The 19,176-nt window shown below is 35.2% G+C and overlaps 1 protein-coding gene and 1 long non-coding RNA gene across 2 annotated transcripts in view; both read left to right on the plus strand.

Moving 5' to 3' along the window:
- Positions 1-19,176, plus strand: part of LOC137401912 (nestin-like) — a 1,051,237-nt gene that overhangs the window by 735,052 nt on the left and 297,009 nt on the right. The window lies entirely within an intron of this gene.
- On the plus strand, positions 201-13,451 carry LOC137402080 (uncharacterized). The gene is made up of 4 exons (XR_010979442.1): positions 201-335; positions 9,593-9,683; positions 12,223-12,365; positions 12,663-13,451. It is a non-coding gene; the product is annotated as an uncharacterized lncRNA (long non-coding RNA).

Raw genomic sequence — 19,176 nt, forward strand, 5'->3', positions numbered from 1 at the left:
TAACTGAATTCTATGTATATGCCCACAAACAATCTCGGTTGATATTTTGGTTCATTATACAGTAATACAAAAAAGCGTTTAATCTCTTTGTAAAGATTTAATAGACGTAAACTGACAAAACGTCGTAAAACCACGGTTATGGAAGAGCAAGCGAGTCATACTTAACGCCGAATACCTGTTGGAGATTCCGACAAGTTGGTGATTTTTTCTGAAACTACTGATGTGATTACCGCTGCCTATACTCATGATGTTGTGTTAAAACTGCTAAAAGAGTTCTGAATAAATATCGCCGAGTGATTTATTCACTACTAATGGACGTGATTTGACGCTATTTGGTAAGAAACCTCAAATTGTTGATCAGTTACAAAACTGCCTTACACAAAGCCACTGCACACTCGCAGACCTGCGAAAATGGTGCCCGAAGGGTTGAAATCAACTTGATATCGAATAATGAATACCATATTTGCCTTGTGGTGACCGATTTAACTCATGCACTACTATAAGCCCCTCTGTGGGGCTTACAGACAATTTAAATCAGACGGAAGCCCCTCACTGGAGCTTTTTTATATTATGTGATTTGGTTCTCTTTTTGTAGCTACAAGTGAATGGATTCAAATTTTCTTGGTTCAAATGCTTAGTATGGAGACTATTGTAGTGTGTGCTCATGTGAAACTGACAGTAAAGGATTCTTATAAGTATTATATATATAGCATTTGAATTCATTTCATGTGAAACGTTAACTGCGGATGATTCCCAACATCTATAAGCACAAAAGCTCTGAAACGCGCTCGTAGAGAGCATACGAATTTCATCGCATCTGACGAAGACTTGCCTTGTTTGGCCTGACCCATTTTGTGAGCAGCTGTTTGAATGGCTTTTGTTGACACAAATTAATTATGTTCAACCTAAAATGAATTACGTAGTGAATAAGTTGAAGACTCTTTTATGAGAAAGAGATTTTGAGGTGATTTTTTTGTGAGCAGTACATCATGTTTATGTTACAAAACTATTTATTGTACTGACTGAAAAGAAAAACGAAGTTGCAAGTTGTCAGTCAAGACTCAATAATAATTTTTTATTTACAGCATGAAACTTTGTTGAGTCCAAAAATAATCCATCAGACAACAAGCAAAGCAACCTTTTCACTTCTAACATTCCTTGCAAAAAACATAATTTTCAGTGATTTGTCTGCTAATATGTTACACAATTCTAAGAAAATTTATCTTTGCCAAAATTATTTAAGCATTGCCAAGTGGAAGTAACTTTATGCGGATCCATGGTCTATTCTAGCAAATACATGTAGACTAATTATTATGACATGACCATGTAGTAACTGTAATTTTTAATTTCTGTAATTTATCTAATTGTAATTTTTACAATTTGATATAAATGAGATAATCTCTCTTCGAGTTAAATTCAACAACAAGATTGCATAAAGGTTTGGAAATTTTTTTGAAGGTGCATCCCCCTTTTTCTTATTTTGTAAAGAGCAAATCTGACAATACAACAATCATTTCAACGGGTATGTGAACTGACTGTTTGATATAGCCGCGTAATTGCCTTTAAGCTGTATAAATCATCTATGTGAGAATTTTCTGCAAGTTGACAGGCTCGGTTACGATGGTTGTTTCTTGTGTCATTACTGACCAATGCCCCAGATGGGCGCAAACTATTTTGTAATTGCAAAAGGAAGATTTGTTTAGTAAATTGACAATGTCATATAAGCAAGCTAATAACAATAACTGAACACTTCATTGTTTTGTTAATTATTTGTAATATCTACTGTGACAAGCAACAACAAAAACTGAGCCAAAGGTTTCAAAAGAACAGTGAATATCACACTGTATTATTTAACACTGTTTACGAAAACCTACAATAGGTGTTCTCGTCATTTCATGAACAAAAAATAAGATTGTTATATATGAGTAGTATATAGAGAGCAGATCTACACATAAAAGTGACGGATCCAGCGGGGGGATAGAAAAAGGGGGTTGTGAATTAAATTGGCTAGGGGTGTAGATTGAATCGTGTGGAGTTGAATGAGATGTTGGGGTTTGGGGGGAAATTGTGGTGTAGAGTAGGGGGTTGAATTCGAGGGGTTACGGATCCGCTCCTGGCGTAATCGGCGGATTATCTGTGGATGAGTCATCGGATTAGCGGGGGATGAGTCATCCGATTGAACGCGGATTATCGCGGGATTAGTCGGGGGAATCGTCGCGGATTAGTCGGGCGAATCGTCGCCGATTATCGGTGGAATAGTGGGGGTGAATATCTGGGACATCGAGGGCTGGATGGTTTTCCGGAGTGGATCTCGCGGATTATCGAGGAGAGTGAGAGATTACCTAGCGGATGAGTGAGGGGGTTAATATCTGGGACACCGAGGGGTTGATTTTCCGGAGATTGTTATATATTTGAAACATTGAATATATATGAGAAAGTGTTTATGTACAAAGTTATTTTTTGAAGATTTGATGATTTTGTAATGTTGAAGCTCTTGAATGGTTAAGAATTTTAAGGAATTTATTTTCGGTTTTTTTTTTTGTATTTTTTTGTATGTAAGATTGAAATTTGTTGGAGAAATTAATATGTTGAATGAAAGATCAGTTTTATTACAAAATTATTCACTTTAAAAGATATATTTATATGTATTATTCATTATTTCCATCATCATTTTGTTTCAATAAAAATAAAATAGTTTATGTTTAACTTGAAATATATGAAAATATTCAAGTAGATAGGACACAATAAAGATAATATAGGTTAATAAAGTACTGAGAATAAGTATATGTACAATTATTATAAAGTGCTGTAAGAGATCATCAGGTGTGGTAAAAAAGTACAAAGAATAAGTATGTGTACAATTATTATAAAGTGTAGTAAAAGACCATCAAGAGTGTTAATAAAATACAGAGAATAAGTATATGTACAATTATTATAAAGTGCTGTAAGAGATCATCAAGAGTGTTAATAAAGTACAGAGAATAAGTATATGTACAATTATTATAAAGTGCTGTCAGAGATCATCAGGAGTGTTAATAAAGTACAGAGAATAAGTATATGTACAATTATTATAAAGTGTAGTGAGAGATCATCAGGAGTGTTATTAAAGTACAGATAATAAGTATATGTACAATTATTATAAAGTGCTGTAAGAGTTCATCAGGAGTGTTAATAAAGTACAGATATTAAGTATATGTACAATTATTATAAAGTGCTGTAAGAAATCATCAAGAGTGTTAATAAAGTACAGAGAATAAGTATATGTACAATTATTATAAGGTGCTGTAAGAGATCATCAGGTGTGTTAACAAAGTACAGATAATAAGTATATGTACAATTATTATAAAGTGCTGTAAGAGTTCATCAAGAGTGTTAATAAAGTACAGATATTAAGTATATGTACAATTATTATAAAGTGCTGTAAGAGATCATTAGGGGTGTTAATAAAGTACTGAGAATAAGTATATGTACAATTATTATAAAGTGCTGTAAGAGATCATCAGGTGTGGTAAAAAAGTACAAAGAATAAGTATGTGTACAATTATTATAAAGTGTAGTAAAAGACCATCAAGAGTGTTAATAAAATACAGAGAATAAGTATATGTACAATTATTATAAAGTGCTGTAAGAGATCATCAAGAGTGTTAATAAAGTACAGAGAATAAGTATATGTACAATTATTATAAAGTGCTGTCAGAGATCATCAGGAGTGTTAATAAAGTACAGAGAATAAGTATATGTACAATTATTATAAAGTGTAGTGAGAGATCATCAGGAGTGTTATTAAAGTACAGATAATAAGTATATGTACAATTATTATAAAGTGCTGTAAGAGTTCATCAGGAGTGTTAATAAAGTACAGATATTAAGTATATGTACAATTATTATAAAGTGCTGTAAGAAATCATCAAGAGTGTTAATAAAGTACAGAGAATAAGTATATGTACAATTATTATAAGGTGCTGTAAGAGATCATCAGGTGTGTTAACAAAGTACAGATAATAAGTATATGTACAATTATTATAAAGTGCTGTAAGAGTTCATCAAGAGTGTTAATAAAGTACAGATATTAAGTATATGTACAATTATTATAAAGTGCTGTAAGAGATCATTAGGGGTGTTAATAAAGTACAGAGAATAAGTATATGTACAATTATTATAAAGTGTATTAAGAGATCATCAGGAGTGTTAATAAAGTACTGAGAATAAGTATGTGTACAATTATTATAAAGTGCTGTAAGAGATCATCAAGAGTGTTAATAAAGTACAGAGAATAAGTATATGTACAATTATTATAAAGTGTATTAAGAGATCATCAGGAGTGTTAATAAAGTACTGAGAATAAGTATGTGTACAATTATTATAAAGTACTGTAAGAGATCATCAGGAGTGTTAATAAAGTACTGAGAATAAGTATATGTACAATTATTATAAAGTACTGTAAGAGATCATCAAGAGTGTTAATAAAGTACTGAGAATAAGTATATGTACAATTATTATAAAGTGCTGTAAGAGATCATCATGAGTGTTAATAAAGTACTGAGAATAAGTATATGTACAATTATTATAAAGTGTATTAAGAGATCATCAGGAGTGTTAATAAAGTACTGAGAATAATTATGTGTACAATTATTATAAAGTGCTGTAAGAGATCATCAAGAGTGTTAATAAAGTACAGAGAATAAGTATATGTACAATTATTATAAAGTACTATAAGAGATCATTAGGAGTGTTAATAAAGTACTGAGAATAAGTATGTGTACAATTATTATAAAGTGCTGTAAGAGATCATCAAGAGTGTCAATAAAGTACTGAAAATAAGTATATGTACAATTATTATTAAGTGCTGTAAGAGTTCATCAAGAGTGTTTTAGTAATAAAAAATTCGCTTCGCAGAGGATTTAAACTTGCGAAGATTGTAATCGCAAGTTTGCAAACACGCATAACTAACCACAAGATTGTGATTTTCGGCCATCTTTTTTTCAGTATCCGTATTGCGATTGTAGGTTACTAACTAAATGTATATGTAATTTTTACTATTAACTAATATTACCATTTGTTTCATTTTTATAAAGTCATTTTAAAATCCATTACCTATCTTTTAATGTGACGTTTCAATTTCAGATGTCCTGCTACACTCATATTTTCGGTTTCTTATAAAGCAATCGCTAAATCTACAAAGAACCGTGGTGCGCTTCATTGCTATACATTTGTACTGGTATCGTCCATAAAAACTTTTTCAATAGTTTTTCAAAGTAGCTTCTGCTGCAGCAGTAACCTTTGTATACACACGTTTCTACATGTATATAGTCACTGTTATTAATAATTCAGCCTAGTCATGATTTTTATTTTATTTTTTCAATTAAATTGTGCAAGTGCTCTAGAATATCGAATATCAGAATAGGATGAGGTTAAGCACTTTACAAAGAATCACAGCCATCTTTGGTACTAAAAATGATCAGTGCTTGTCCAATTACTACATGAATTATGATGTTATACTTATTTCTTTGGCAATTAGGCTTATTTGTGCTGTTTGTCCGAGGTTGGAAGGAGCAGAAAAGCCTCTGACCTCTTGTATAGAACGCACTAGAGTTTGCGCAAGCAGAGTGCCTCAATAGTTTAATAACCTAACCAGTATGGACAATCATTTGTGTCGCTTTGGTTGTCCACTAGTTTATTGAATGATTCATAAGCAGTTTGTGTGTGTGTATGTGTGCTCTGGTCACTCGCCTGTTCCCATACACGTCACAAAGTACTGGCGACAGCACCGCATGCTATTAGCGGTGAAATGGGAACCTATGCGCCGGGTACAGCCAAGGACCGCCGATAGTTGCAGACGGCCTCGCAATAGTTTAGGGCTGTTCAAATGTCGCAAAAGGCCGCAGGCAAAACCTTCATGTAATGCTCGTACAGGTGAAGGTCACCATTATAGAAACGGCATGGCGAGCGAACATTTTATGTGATTCCTCGATTATGTTTAGCGATGTAGCTTATATGTGAACATATGCCACCGAGCCTAGTGCCGCAAGGGTTTTGCTGCACAAGTTACCGCCAGAGTTTCGCAATCGATATGTGAACCAGGCTTTAGTATTAAGCTGCGTTCAGATCAGCCATTGTGCAGAGGCCAAGTTTGATCTGAGAGTGGGTGATTTTGTCCGTCTTTTATTTGCAGGGTCAGATAACTTTAGCTGATATATTTTAGTGAGTCACTCCTTGAATTTTGCTGACTGTTTCCTACAATGTTTTTAGTGAACTTTTTTAGCAAGCTGCCCGATTATTTTGCACTGCTCATCGCTAATAATGGATAACCATAAGGAGGACGATCTTTTGCTAACATAATGTGCTTCAACTATTATAATAACAGCAGTTTTCCGGGTTGCTGTTACTCATGAGTGAAGCTATGACAATAGCATACACAGGTGTGAAGACAAATATGGTGTTCATATTAAAGCCTGGTTTCCATATGACAGCACAAGGCCGCGACGTCCTGCGTGCGTAGGCCAGCTGTGATATGGAAACTTCAACACACGACGATAGCGCGACGTGCGTACGCTAATCGCAAGGATCCAACAGAATGGGTCCTTGCGATGGGTGCGCACGATTATGTATCCCACAATACACCGCTAGACCTTGTCAACCCATCCCATAATTCAAACGGAGGGCTGTTTTCCGAAGAAATCCGTCTTTCCTACGAAAAAGTAAGGAAATTATCCACTCTGTCCAATGCAAGCGTGGTGCCTACGCGCGATATGGAAACACCGCATTGCGGCCCATGAAATGCATTGTGCACGATCACTGGGCTGCGCACGATCATTGTGCTGTCATATGGAAACCAGGCTTTAATGACACTATGGCTCACGGTAAAAAAGATGTCATTGGCTACTCAAATAGAATATCGGCTTTGAAAAAAAAATTTCTCTTTGGACTATATCGGTATCAGGCTTGTTTGCGCTGTTCACACGATACGATTCTCGGTCAGTAGAAAAATTGGTCAGAGAATTGACCCAAAATCGGCTGCTGTGACCGCAGCTTTAGTCTGTTAGATTTAGCTTTCTGCTTTTAGGAGGAAACTTATGTTATGCAAAAGCTATTATAACGAATATTGTTGGTTGGTCACATCGTGTATCTGCTCTAGTAGGGCAGTGGTGTCAGGTTTAAAGATGTAGTTGCGTCAAAATTTAAGTTGATCTTAAAAGAAAGAATTTTTTTTTCTCTATCAGTTGATATGTTGTTTGTTGTGTTACGCGATCGCATTGCCAAGATATTTGAAGATTAAAACCGAAAAAATCTGATCGCCGTAAAAACGCTCAGGCCACAAAAACGTGCCCAGCCTCGCCAAAAATGATGTCACGCGTTTGGCAACCTGTCTCTGTCTCTCGTATTCACATCGGCTATTTGCGATAAAAGTCTAGTCTAACGCGGCTCTATTGGCATATATCTTATTTTGTATTTGCTCATGTTAGCTAGAATAAAATTTTAAATCCTGCTACAGATGCATTATTATGAATGTTTCAAAGGCCTCAAATAACGAAAATTGAAAATTTGTTCTACTCACTTTCTCCAAATGTTGTTTAAACATTTGGGTACCGACTACCAATTCTACCGGTCTACGGTAATTCTGTCAAGTCACTTTATGTAGAACGCGGTCTTTGTATCAGCAGTTTTGCAACTACCCTATACAGCCTCCCATAAGCCCCGCCCACATTATGTCGCCTATTACATATTGCAAGCGTACTAGTTTCTTACTAGTAGCAATGATATACAGCTGTATACATTGCTGTATATCATTGCTAGTAGTATTCTTACCGAATACTAAATTAATGAAATAAGCAAGCCACCTCTTTGAAAAGAATATAGACAGGGATAGAGTTTTAAGGATGAGAAGTCTGCTGCAAACTGGATTTGAACTCACATTCTCCAGTTCTGCGGACACCCATATACCATATCCGATTCACTACAATATTCTGCAAATCATGTTTTGCATTATCTTTAACAATATTATTTTATTATATAATTTCTACAAGCAAAAATATTTTCATCTCGGCATAAAGCTTTTATTAAAAATATTCATCAAGTCGTGGCCACTCACATAGTATTAGCTGATACAATAAGACAAATTCATCTACTGCAACAAACTCAAACAAAACATCATCCAGCACGCATTCAAGTCTCGCTCTCTCCTTTATGGCAGTTTCCACACTGACAAAGCTTCTTCGGCTGGTGGGACGACATAAACATTCTGTAATCAGTAAAACAAGTAAATGTAAACAAAGTAGATGCAATTAATATGTCATTCATAGATATGTCATTCTAAAGCGTTATCTATTGACAGCTTCCAAATTGGGAGTTGAATAGATTGCGAGTGTAATTTTAAAAACGAATAAACATTTAATAAAGGCACAAGTACGCCAAGCCAACGATTCGAAGCTTTGGTTCTGGAAATTAAAGATTTGCAATGATCAATCGATTTTACCCACTTCCTACGAGTGAAAATAATTTGTAATCATGACTCTAATTTACCAAAGAAAATTCGAAAAAAATATTATAGCTAGGTAAAACGGCAGATAAGCTATGAAACGATGATTGGAGATAGCAAAGAATTATCATTTTATTAATTAGTATATGTATTTATGACTATAAAAAATATTACATTTACTAAAGTATAGAAGACTCTAAGTTAATTTACCTCTATTCTGTCTTCTTCTGCAGCAAAACGCTGCTGACGCCTGTCAGCTTTGGCCATAGGCTGTCTACTCTAAGATTTTACTTAAAGTTGCTCAGAAAACTGTGAGTAGCGGTCGCTCGAACTTGAAGCCATTTTAAAACTATGTATAACTTAGTAATTGTTGAAACGCGTTGAATCAGAAACAATGAGAAAGTATTCTCTATGATGAGAATCTTCGAGATCACAGACAACGCGTTTTACGAGTGAAAACATTTATTACGGCCTATATAAAAATTTCGCACGCATGATTGGCTAACGAATCGACCTCATTTTTATCGCTCGTGGTTTCGTTTCAGATAACAAGCTTGTTACGTCACGAAATTGGCACCCGCTGGAACGTGAGCTTTTTAACAGAGGGCCTCATTCAAACGCATATATCTCTGGACAGGGTTGGTCTACAAAGACAAAAATGGCATCAAATTGTAGCGGATGTTTTAGCCTTTTATGGGTCCTAATTTCATTTTTGACGCAACTACATCTTTAATGCTTATTAGTTTGTTGTAGGGGCTTAATAGAAACTGATGTTTTTTTTTCTTCTCTAGAGGGTATTCTCAGTAGAAGCATATATCTGACTTTCGTTCATTTTTGGCAATTGTTTCCAGTTCTAATTTATTGCAGCTTCAGTGGTAGTGTCTGCCTTTGAATTTTGAGCTAATATAATCGTGCATTGTGGTGCCATTTTGTGAAGCGACCAGCATTTGTAATCTTTAGTTACACACCCCATGAATACCTGTCATTGTGAAACAAAGGAACTCATCATGTTATTCAACTTCTATATTAGTATTTATGCATCCTGTCTTAAGAGTATTATACACATCTTACATAACCACTCATCCCCTTTTATTTAACCATTTCTGATGTGATTAGGAAACAGCTTTCTGGACTCTTGCTAGCTAGCCTGGGCATGGCTCTCGTGGTGGATATGGAGAGAGAGCCTGGGACACATAGCGAAAAAAAGGTAAGATAACTTCTGCAAAACGAGCGACATATGTTACATATGACGCTCAGACTGATACTAATGGAAGCGTGTCGTTAGATTCGTATCTCACGATGTATTAGATGTGGCGCGTTTAAAAGCCTATTGTCACGGTAACGTGACTTGATCTAGTAAAAAGCGCTATTTTTTTGATAGGCTGGGTGGTTACGAAATACCTCGTTTGATAATAAAACGATAGGAACCATAGGCTACTATTCTCTTGCGTTTTCACGTTAGCAGTTTCATTTCATATACTGATAAAAATGGAGCCATTCAAAAATTACTATCAAAGCTAGGCATAGTCACACTGAGACCAGAACAGTCTCAAGCTTTACAACATATTATCGCAGGTTTTGACCAATTTGTAGTTCTTCCTACTGGCTTCGGAAAGAGTATTTGCTTTCAGATGGCACCGTTTTGCAGTGGTAGGTCCGAGTTGTTCATAATAACTGTCGCGAGTAATAATACTCGTGAGTAAAATAAAACTGAGATTACTTTTTACCAGATAAACTTTTCTTTACTAGCAGCGTGCAATTCATTTTTGTTGTTCTATTGCTATTCGTTTGCTATGTTTGTATTGTTATTGTGAATTTTTTTTATTCAATTGATTCAAATTTTTATTATAATTAAATCAAAACATAATGAATTGAACATATGAAATAATAAAACTGTCGTTATTGATTTATTATGCAACCAACATTTCATACTTACTAACCAGCGTTTGTTTGCTGCCAATTCAGATTAAAAATAATACATAATACTCGCGTAGATCATAAATAAGACCGTCACATGATACTCCTTCGGAAATAATGATTGTGATATTAGCGACTTCAGAAGTCGGCTTTTAGAGTTGTCTTCCCCGCGTGTTGCGATGTGTCCCAGGCTCTCTCTCCCAATCCCCACGAGAGCCATGCCCAGGCTACTTGCTAGCCTGACACGCAGATTTATTATTCCAACTTCCTAGCACCTGCTATTTTACTGCTTAGCATAAATGTTATCTGCTTCCTTGTACTTACTCGCTTACTGCCTAGGAAGCTTTGCAGCGCCCAATCGTCTGTGATCTACGGATGTGACGATTGCCTGACTGATTAGGCAAACATATATAAGCCTGTGTAGATCAGAAACAATTCGAACTCCATATTTTACTCACGCTCTACATATCACTCTGCTCTTGTATCACTCTTTATATTTTTAGACTTGCGCAATGAGCATCGGCCATTGACTTGATTAGCCTTCATATATTTTATGTTTTTGCAATTGAAAGTTTGAATTTTTAATAAATATATTCTGTTTTAAAGTTTTTTAACTAAAACAAACCAGTCTAATTCTTGACATTAAATCTACACCTAAAATACAGTCCTTTATAAATTCGCAAATCATAAACCAACTACTTGAACCACCAATCCAGCACTTATAGTTAATAATCCTTTAAACAGAGGGTCATTACAATTTCTATGTCATCAGTCAACTATTCAATTGACAAGTTCATTACTGAAGCAGCATGTTTGTGGTGGTTGTAGATAGTAGTTTGTGATTTTGCTGCCAGCAACTTTCTAACAGCAAATTGTTTCCAGCAAAACTGTTGAAAATCTGAGTGTATTGATTTTAACTATATACATTGTATAATAACCGCAAGTACATCACTAACTTCCATACTATACTCCACACAAGTTGCTTGTAAAACTGTGTATCTCATAACTGAATATTGTAAGATGGCAGATCTCTTCATGAGTGTTTCTATTGTATTCTCAAAAATCTGGTTAATCATTGATTGGCTTGGTTTGCTGAGCATTAGTATCTTTGTCAGACTTATTATTGTTGGCATAGGCCTGAAATCCTCAATTGCTTTATTTGTTTTCTCTATAAAACATGTTATAATGGAACTCTATACATAACAACCCAAAGGTAGACAAGTGTATTTTATTTTATAATTTTAAAAGTATAGCACTATGATTCTTCGTCTTAACTTATTAGTATGCTGGACTTGGTAGATGGCATCGAAATCTGCAAGCAAACACATTAACAATCAAATATATTACAGAATAGGAGAATGTGTTCTAAAAATGGTAACTACCCTTGTTGCTAAGCTCGCACCTATTTTTTGGATCAGCTTTAAAATGGCTTTTTTGCTAGAAAAACAGCAATACTGTTTCTAGTGCTTTTTGATTCAACTTAACTAGCCCATGTTTATTACATTTACTGTGACTAGCATGCTGACTTATCACCACTTGCGACTCTACTACATGCCATTCAGTCACCTAAATGCTGAGTATTATTTAATGTCATACGGCAACCAGCTTTATGGATGCAAAGCTTTTATGTGAATTTAATAATATTTTTAAAATTAATTGCTATTAAATCTAAGTGGTAGGTACAATGGCTGGTTTGGAAACTTTGGATAAATTTTGGCACAGTATTCCGATGTCACTCATGAAAAGATCCTGAGACCTACCGAAATTTATTAAAAATAGCATTCTTTGCAATTGTGTTATGCAATTAAAACTTGATTTTAATGACACAGATGGCTCCTGCCCCTACTTCTCTCATCTAAACCAAGAAAGAGTCATGTAGAAGGTGACGATGACTTCCATGATGATTTGGAATCAAGCGAACAGCTGGAAATCGAACTGTCAAGGTCTGGCTCGAACATAGTGGAGTGCATCGGTAGGTAAATATGACCAATATATCCAGGTTTTCTACAAAACAAAATATCTGGCACACATTGCAGCCTTGCTGCATATGCTAAACTGCATGGCTGCTCATATTGTGGTGCATAATTTGGGTATATAAATGTATTTTGGTATTAGCTACTTTCACTTATTGTTAGTGTATAAAGCAGATATACAGAAAGCAGAGTGGCTTGAAATAATACTGCAGCAGATCAGCGATATGTAGTTAAATTTATTTTATGGTTGATACATATGCTTTTTATAATAATATTAGCATATGGTATTTATTTAGCAGGTTATGAGGTACAGAGCTTAAAACTCAACTGCAATGACTGCACCAGCTTTATAGCCTCCTGTCCAGGTTTACGCATCAGGGGATGATGCGATACTAATCAGTGTAAAAGATAGAGGTGGTATGTTTCCACCTCATCCTGTCATCACAAAGATATGTCTAGGCTCAGAACTGAGCATACGGCAGGGTGTCGACTTACAAGGAATCACTGCAGACATACACAAGCTGGTGGTCACTAAAACTCTTTCATCGGTTTTACAAAGCAATTTGCATCAGGGATTTCCATGCTCGTTCCACTGCACAGCGCAACGTTAGTTAAAATATCACCTCCAGATATTTCAGGATTATAATTCATCAGGAGGCTACAAAGGTAGCAGCTAACAAGGGAATCTCAGATCATGGCTCAGCCGACTGGTCGTCTTTAGTCATGTGTAGCCTTTCACAGTATGTCTAGAAAAGTGTACCATTTGTCGCTTGTTTTCTACGAGTTTCCTGATGCTGTTTGCATAACACCCAAGACCCAACATTTATATTCATGGCAGACTGCAATCAGCGTACAATGTACCAGTGTGTATGCATTTGAAATCAGTTTGTACACCTAGCTATCTGACATGTTAGCCCATAGCATATGGCAACATTGATAATTTTGCAATATCTTTTGGAATACATGTGCATCAATATACACTTTTACTCGCACTTTTTATATGAAATATTCAACTTTATGTTTATAAATTTGCAGGGTAGGAAATACATAGTGTATAAGCGTTGTATCTAAAATTTGAAACAAATATCTTGCGTGCTTTAGTAGTTATATCGAATTACATGTAGCAACAAAAATGTCTCTTGATTCTTTCAGTGTAAACAATGATGACTCACTTGCCTGACCAGCTGCAAGTGAACAAAGCATTGCCCTTCTGTCACAAAGCATGCGGCTATTTATATAGGACATCACGGCTTTGCATTGCCCAGTCTCCTATTGCTAATAGGCTCGTAAATGTCACCTTCAAGAAAGGGTAGTGAGCTTCAGCCAGCGCATTGGCATTTAAAATACACCAAAGGTCAAGCTGAGAATTAAACATGAGTAGCAGTACGCAGACCAACACACACAGGCACACATACATATTGAGCTATCCCTGCTACTTCACTCTGTATGGGGTATAAGTGGTAACATCACTTATGAGTTCAATATAGTGTCAGGGTCAGTCATGTAGTAGGACACTCCCCTGGTCATGAACATAATCTCCAACATATCTATGGCAAAACAGTCTTCAGCCATTTTGCAGCTGTTTAACTATGTGAATACAATTGTGAGAACTTTGCAAATTTTATGCAATTCAAGTTAGTTTATTTTTATCCTATAAAGTTCTGATCAGACATCAGCTGTAATCAGCAATTTGGATTTAAATGCTCTCTGTTGTGTCCTTATGAGGCTTACAGCGTACCCATACCCGTGGTTTTATAGGACTATTTTGACTATTAGGACTAAAAATGGCTTGAGACAGCTGGAACAAACATTTACTGAACCAAAATGAATCGAACAATATTAGAGCATGAGCGTTTAATTAATCTAGCAAAAGGGCTACCCAAATATTGCAGCAGTAATATTAGGTGCTCAAAATTAGCCAGTTCAACCTTCTTAGGAGGGTTTTTGACATACACTATTTTCCCATGATGGGCAGTGCTTCGAAGTTGCGCCCTTTCCGAATCATGGAAACGGCGTCTTCGCACTGAAATCACTGCGCACTGATCAGTGCGAAGTCTGTGCAAATTTGCAACAAGGAAACAGCAACTGCGCAGTGGCTGCACATATCTCCCATGCCATGAAAACGGATTCTTCGAGGGCCATGAAATAGTACAAAAGCTATCCTGCTAATCTTGTTTTTTTCTAATCTGATTTTCTTTCACCTATATTTAATTATGGTCTGCGCCCACAAGGATGAGGTGATTACTTTCCCAGACTTTGTTATCAATGCCAACACCTTTCGAGAAACAGGAGGCACGTCCTAAATAACGTTTAAATAATATATTGCTTAAAAAATTCTTATTAAAAATATATTACTTTGTAAAAATTGTGTTAAGTTTTGTAAAACATTGTGATTGTGTATTGTAAATAAAAGTATAATGATGACAGAAGCATAAAAAGACCTTTTCTGATGTTCGGTATCCATGATCGATTCAATTTCTCCATCAGGCGATTCGATTTATACAATGTCTCTTCTCTGGCTAATTTGCTGAAAACCGCTGCGCAGCATGGTAACGTGTCAATCCCTTCGACTTCGGAGGGGGCTGCATCGCAGTACTGCGCACCATGGAAACATAGTTATAGTCCTTTTAACATTGCCCTAACAATAGACCGATCTTTAAACAGAGCAGCTCGTTTATTGTGAACGATATTTGCAATAAGGTTTCCTTTTATACATTTGGAAAATTTGCAGGTATTTTATAACCATAAAACAGCTAAAGATTTTTGCTTAGATTTTAAAATAACCTATCTAAATTTTTTTTTAAATTCTGCAACTGAATAAAGCATTGTTGCAGAAAAACAGTGATATCTTATAGAGAAGTTGTTTTCATTGCATGAAGCAAGACTAAAGCTGAATAAGGATACTTCATTAATAATAATTTTGTTTGTGTTTTAAAGAGCATTGTTAAATATTAAAATGGTTTTCTATTCTGTGCTAAAGTTTTGCATGCAAACAATAAAATAGAAGGAACTTAAATGACAACATAGGTGAAACAAGTGCAGGCCTCGATTGAGTAAAATGTTGGTGTATTGTACCTAAGTTCACTTGAAATGTAGAAAAGAGTAAATTGAATGTAATCAAATCCTGCAAAAGTGCTCTCAACTTCAATGAGGAATTAGTACGAGTGACTGCGCGTTACAATCAGAGAATATGAATAATTAAGCATTTTGCTATGTACACACTGTACTCTGCAATCGAGCGTTTCAATAAACACTTGCTGATGTGGATTTAACACCAGGCTTGACCTCATAGGTCAAGTACTAGCCTAATTAATGACTCAATAAATAGTCAAGCAGTCTTGTCCCCGCTAAGCTTAGCAGCAATGATTCGGAAGGTTGGCACATTGAGACTGCTGAAATGGAAATAGAAACGACTGAATCGTGAAAATGTTTTTAATGTGATTGTCATCGATATTCTAATGCACATTAATAACACTAGTGCCGTTTCCATAATTGGCAAGAACAATGGATTCGATAATGTTTTGTAGATCGCAAAACTCGCTTAGTTTGCGGATTTATGCCGTTTCTATGACGCAGATAACTTGTGGATTGGCTCAGTTTGCAAATTATGAGCGTCATGGAAACGCAGCTATTGTATGTTAATTCTCTAGCATGTTGAACTCTTCTCTAGTTGAGCTCTAAGAGATGAGCGAATTAATCACATCCTTCAAATAGCACTACAGTAGATGGTCTCACTGTCAAGGACTGTTACACAGGCTGAGGATGTCTGACTGCTAACATGAGCTCAGTCCGTTGACTATCTTTGCGTTGACTATCTATGCCATCTCACCGTGCGGCGCAATCTAACCATAATGTTTTGAAATGTTGCATATATGTTACAGCCATTCTGAAAATAGAAATACACACAAATTTTTATTAATCATTTTGATACTTATGTGGCTACAACATATAATGGCACTGTTTTGAAGCTGTCTTCCATTATATTTGCAGATGTGTCAAAGGTTGGCTTGCAATAAAATTCACATTACAGTTATTTGGTATTAAAAGATTCACCATGTCTTACTCTGTTATGTTGTAGGTGCAAAATATGTGAAAAGGGATTACAAGCTCTTAAAAGCTCAAAAACGAAAAGCCGCCATAGCTTAGAATCTCTTTATTTCGATGACGTAACCACGAAGTTTGGTTATTGTCTTGTCACGAATGTTCTCACGCGAATTGAAAGGCCAATACAAAGCTCAATATAAAACTTATCGTAGTATTAGTTTATGACAAACACTTTGGGTTTTACCAAAGACCGCATATCAAATATAGATGCTCACTACTTTACAGTTTTGCTTCGGCCTGGTCTAATTGGCAAGTCATAATCTGATAATGTGACCCAACACTTCGCAAATAAACTTTGCAGCGCTTTTCGATCATCAAAGGTGACCAACAGGCTCGTCATGATTATCAGACAATGATATGAACTCCTTCGGGGTAAGGTTAAAATATTTAATGAACTTTTGCGATAAGTTATAAGATATCAGTGCTAAAAGTGACAGCATTACAATGACGATAAAACTGACGCGTAAGAACAATAGACATAGTTTGATTGAATGCGTGAAGTATATTTGTGAAAACATTTTGACGAATAAGATTGCATGAAAGTGTAAACAGAATCCATCTCTCACAACTACATCACGTTTGAGCCGTTTTGGAAAGGGAATCCAAACTACGGCGGTCTCGTGGGGCTGCGATTTTATGTTCGTTTTTGAGCTTTTAAGAGCTTGTAATCACATTTCCACATCTTTTGCACCTACAACACAACAGAGTAAGACATAGTGAATATTTTCATATCAAATAACGGTAATGTGAATTTTGTTGCAAGTCAACCTTTAACAACTAAACACCTGGCCAGACATTTAGTTGTGCTGCCAAAATAGATGACTATGGTATATTTAAACCCACCAGTCTCATGTGCATCGCATCTCCATCATTCGCTCATTGAGCAATGCTATGGCTGTCCCAAAGTAGGTATTATTCATGGAGTAAGCTCTATGACTGCATGAACAGTAATCAATCAAAAGTTTACTATTTTAGTCATGTTTACCAGTTTGCCTCTTCGCTATGACATCACTCAATAGGCTTACAGTGGAAATGTCTTACGGTGTGTTTACACTGCAGCAACTACTATCAATTTTAGTTGCACATGAAATTGGCTGCAATCACATAGCTGCAACTTCCTACAACTCCACCGATGATTGCACAGTAAAATTTTAGATTTACCAGACTTATTTGTTTTTTGAAACATGTAAACAGTTAGAATTTATATTTTCGAAGCTTGATGCAGTTGCGCGAGTGCATTGGGCGGAGTCAATGACTATCTTTGACATCAAACATCTTTGTAAGCTTTTGCCCTTACAGATGTTGTTACCCGCAGCTAAAGCTTGGAACATCAGCAGAATATATAACAGAATCTTTGTGATAGCTTTTGTCATGTTATGGAGGATTTTGTTCACCCAACCTCAGACAAGCTGACTATTTTACAGCGCTTACTGCTTGCTGTTTGAATTTTTCACCTTTATTGCTCTTCTATATGAATAAACATGTTTCACCAATCATTGCAAATGCTAGTTGACTTTGATCATGTCTCATCGCTTTTCTTCTTTTCACAGTGTATGACTTAGTATGAGGCTTCCTAGTTCATCTACTAGCAAAGTTATGGTAGGGATACTTAACAATCACTTTCAATACGTCTACTTCATTTAAAAGCTACAGAGTGACAAATCTAAACATCTGAGGTATGCATGAGTTGACATTAACTGACTTGCCCTTAATTCGATTATGGAGCAAACTTTGAAGGCATGGTATCAAATGAAACCATATACATGTACCTCTGAAAGGTGTTATGAGGTCACTTAAGTTAAAGTTAAACTAAGCCAAAATAAATTTGGGCCTACAAAAACAACACTTGAGCTAAGGTTAAAATGGTCCGCTGCTTCTGTAAAAAGTATTCACAAAATTAGCCATTATTCTTCTTTGAGGTGGGTTTTCAGATAATATGTCACATATTTCAAACATTCATCTTGTTCATTGCTAATAAGACTAATATGCTCATTGCTAATATGATTAATTTATCTCTGCAAAACATTCCAGTTCATTAGAACATTGTCAAGACATGCACAACGCTTCATTTATTATTAGGTGAATGCCCTGCGTTGCAAAGGTAATAGAACTACTTATAAACACTACATTACCTACTACATTACAATTACAGTACATTATCTGCAACTGTTTATAAGTTGTTTTATTACCCCTGCAATGCCAGGCATTCAGCTAGTGAGGCTATGAGCCCTGAAGCTAGATGGTAATTATTATCATTGCTATAACAGGACTACACTTAGACACAGATTAATATATATATATATATATAAATATATATATATATATATATACATATATATATATATATATATATATATATATATATATATATATATATATATATATATATATATACATATATATATATATATACATATATATATACATATATATATATATACATATATATATATACATATATATATACATATATATATACATATATATATACATATATATATATATATATATATATATATATATATATATATATATATATATATATATATATATATATATATATATATATATATATATATATATATATATATATATATATATATATATATTGTAATGGCTTGGCCGGTAGCTGAGCCAGCCTTACTATCCTAACAAGCCGGTGCAGCCTGAACTCTGGGCCTTCCCCTCGTCGGCCTGCCTGACACA

Source organism: Watersipora subatra, chromosome 8, assembly GCF_963576615.1.
Source record: "Watersipora subatra chromosome 8, tzWatSuba1.1, whole genome shotgun sequence".
Lineage (NCBI taxonomy): Eukaryota > Metazoa > Bryozoa > Gymnolaemata > Cheilostomatida > Watersiporidae > Watersipora > Watersipora subatra.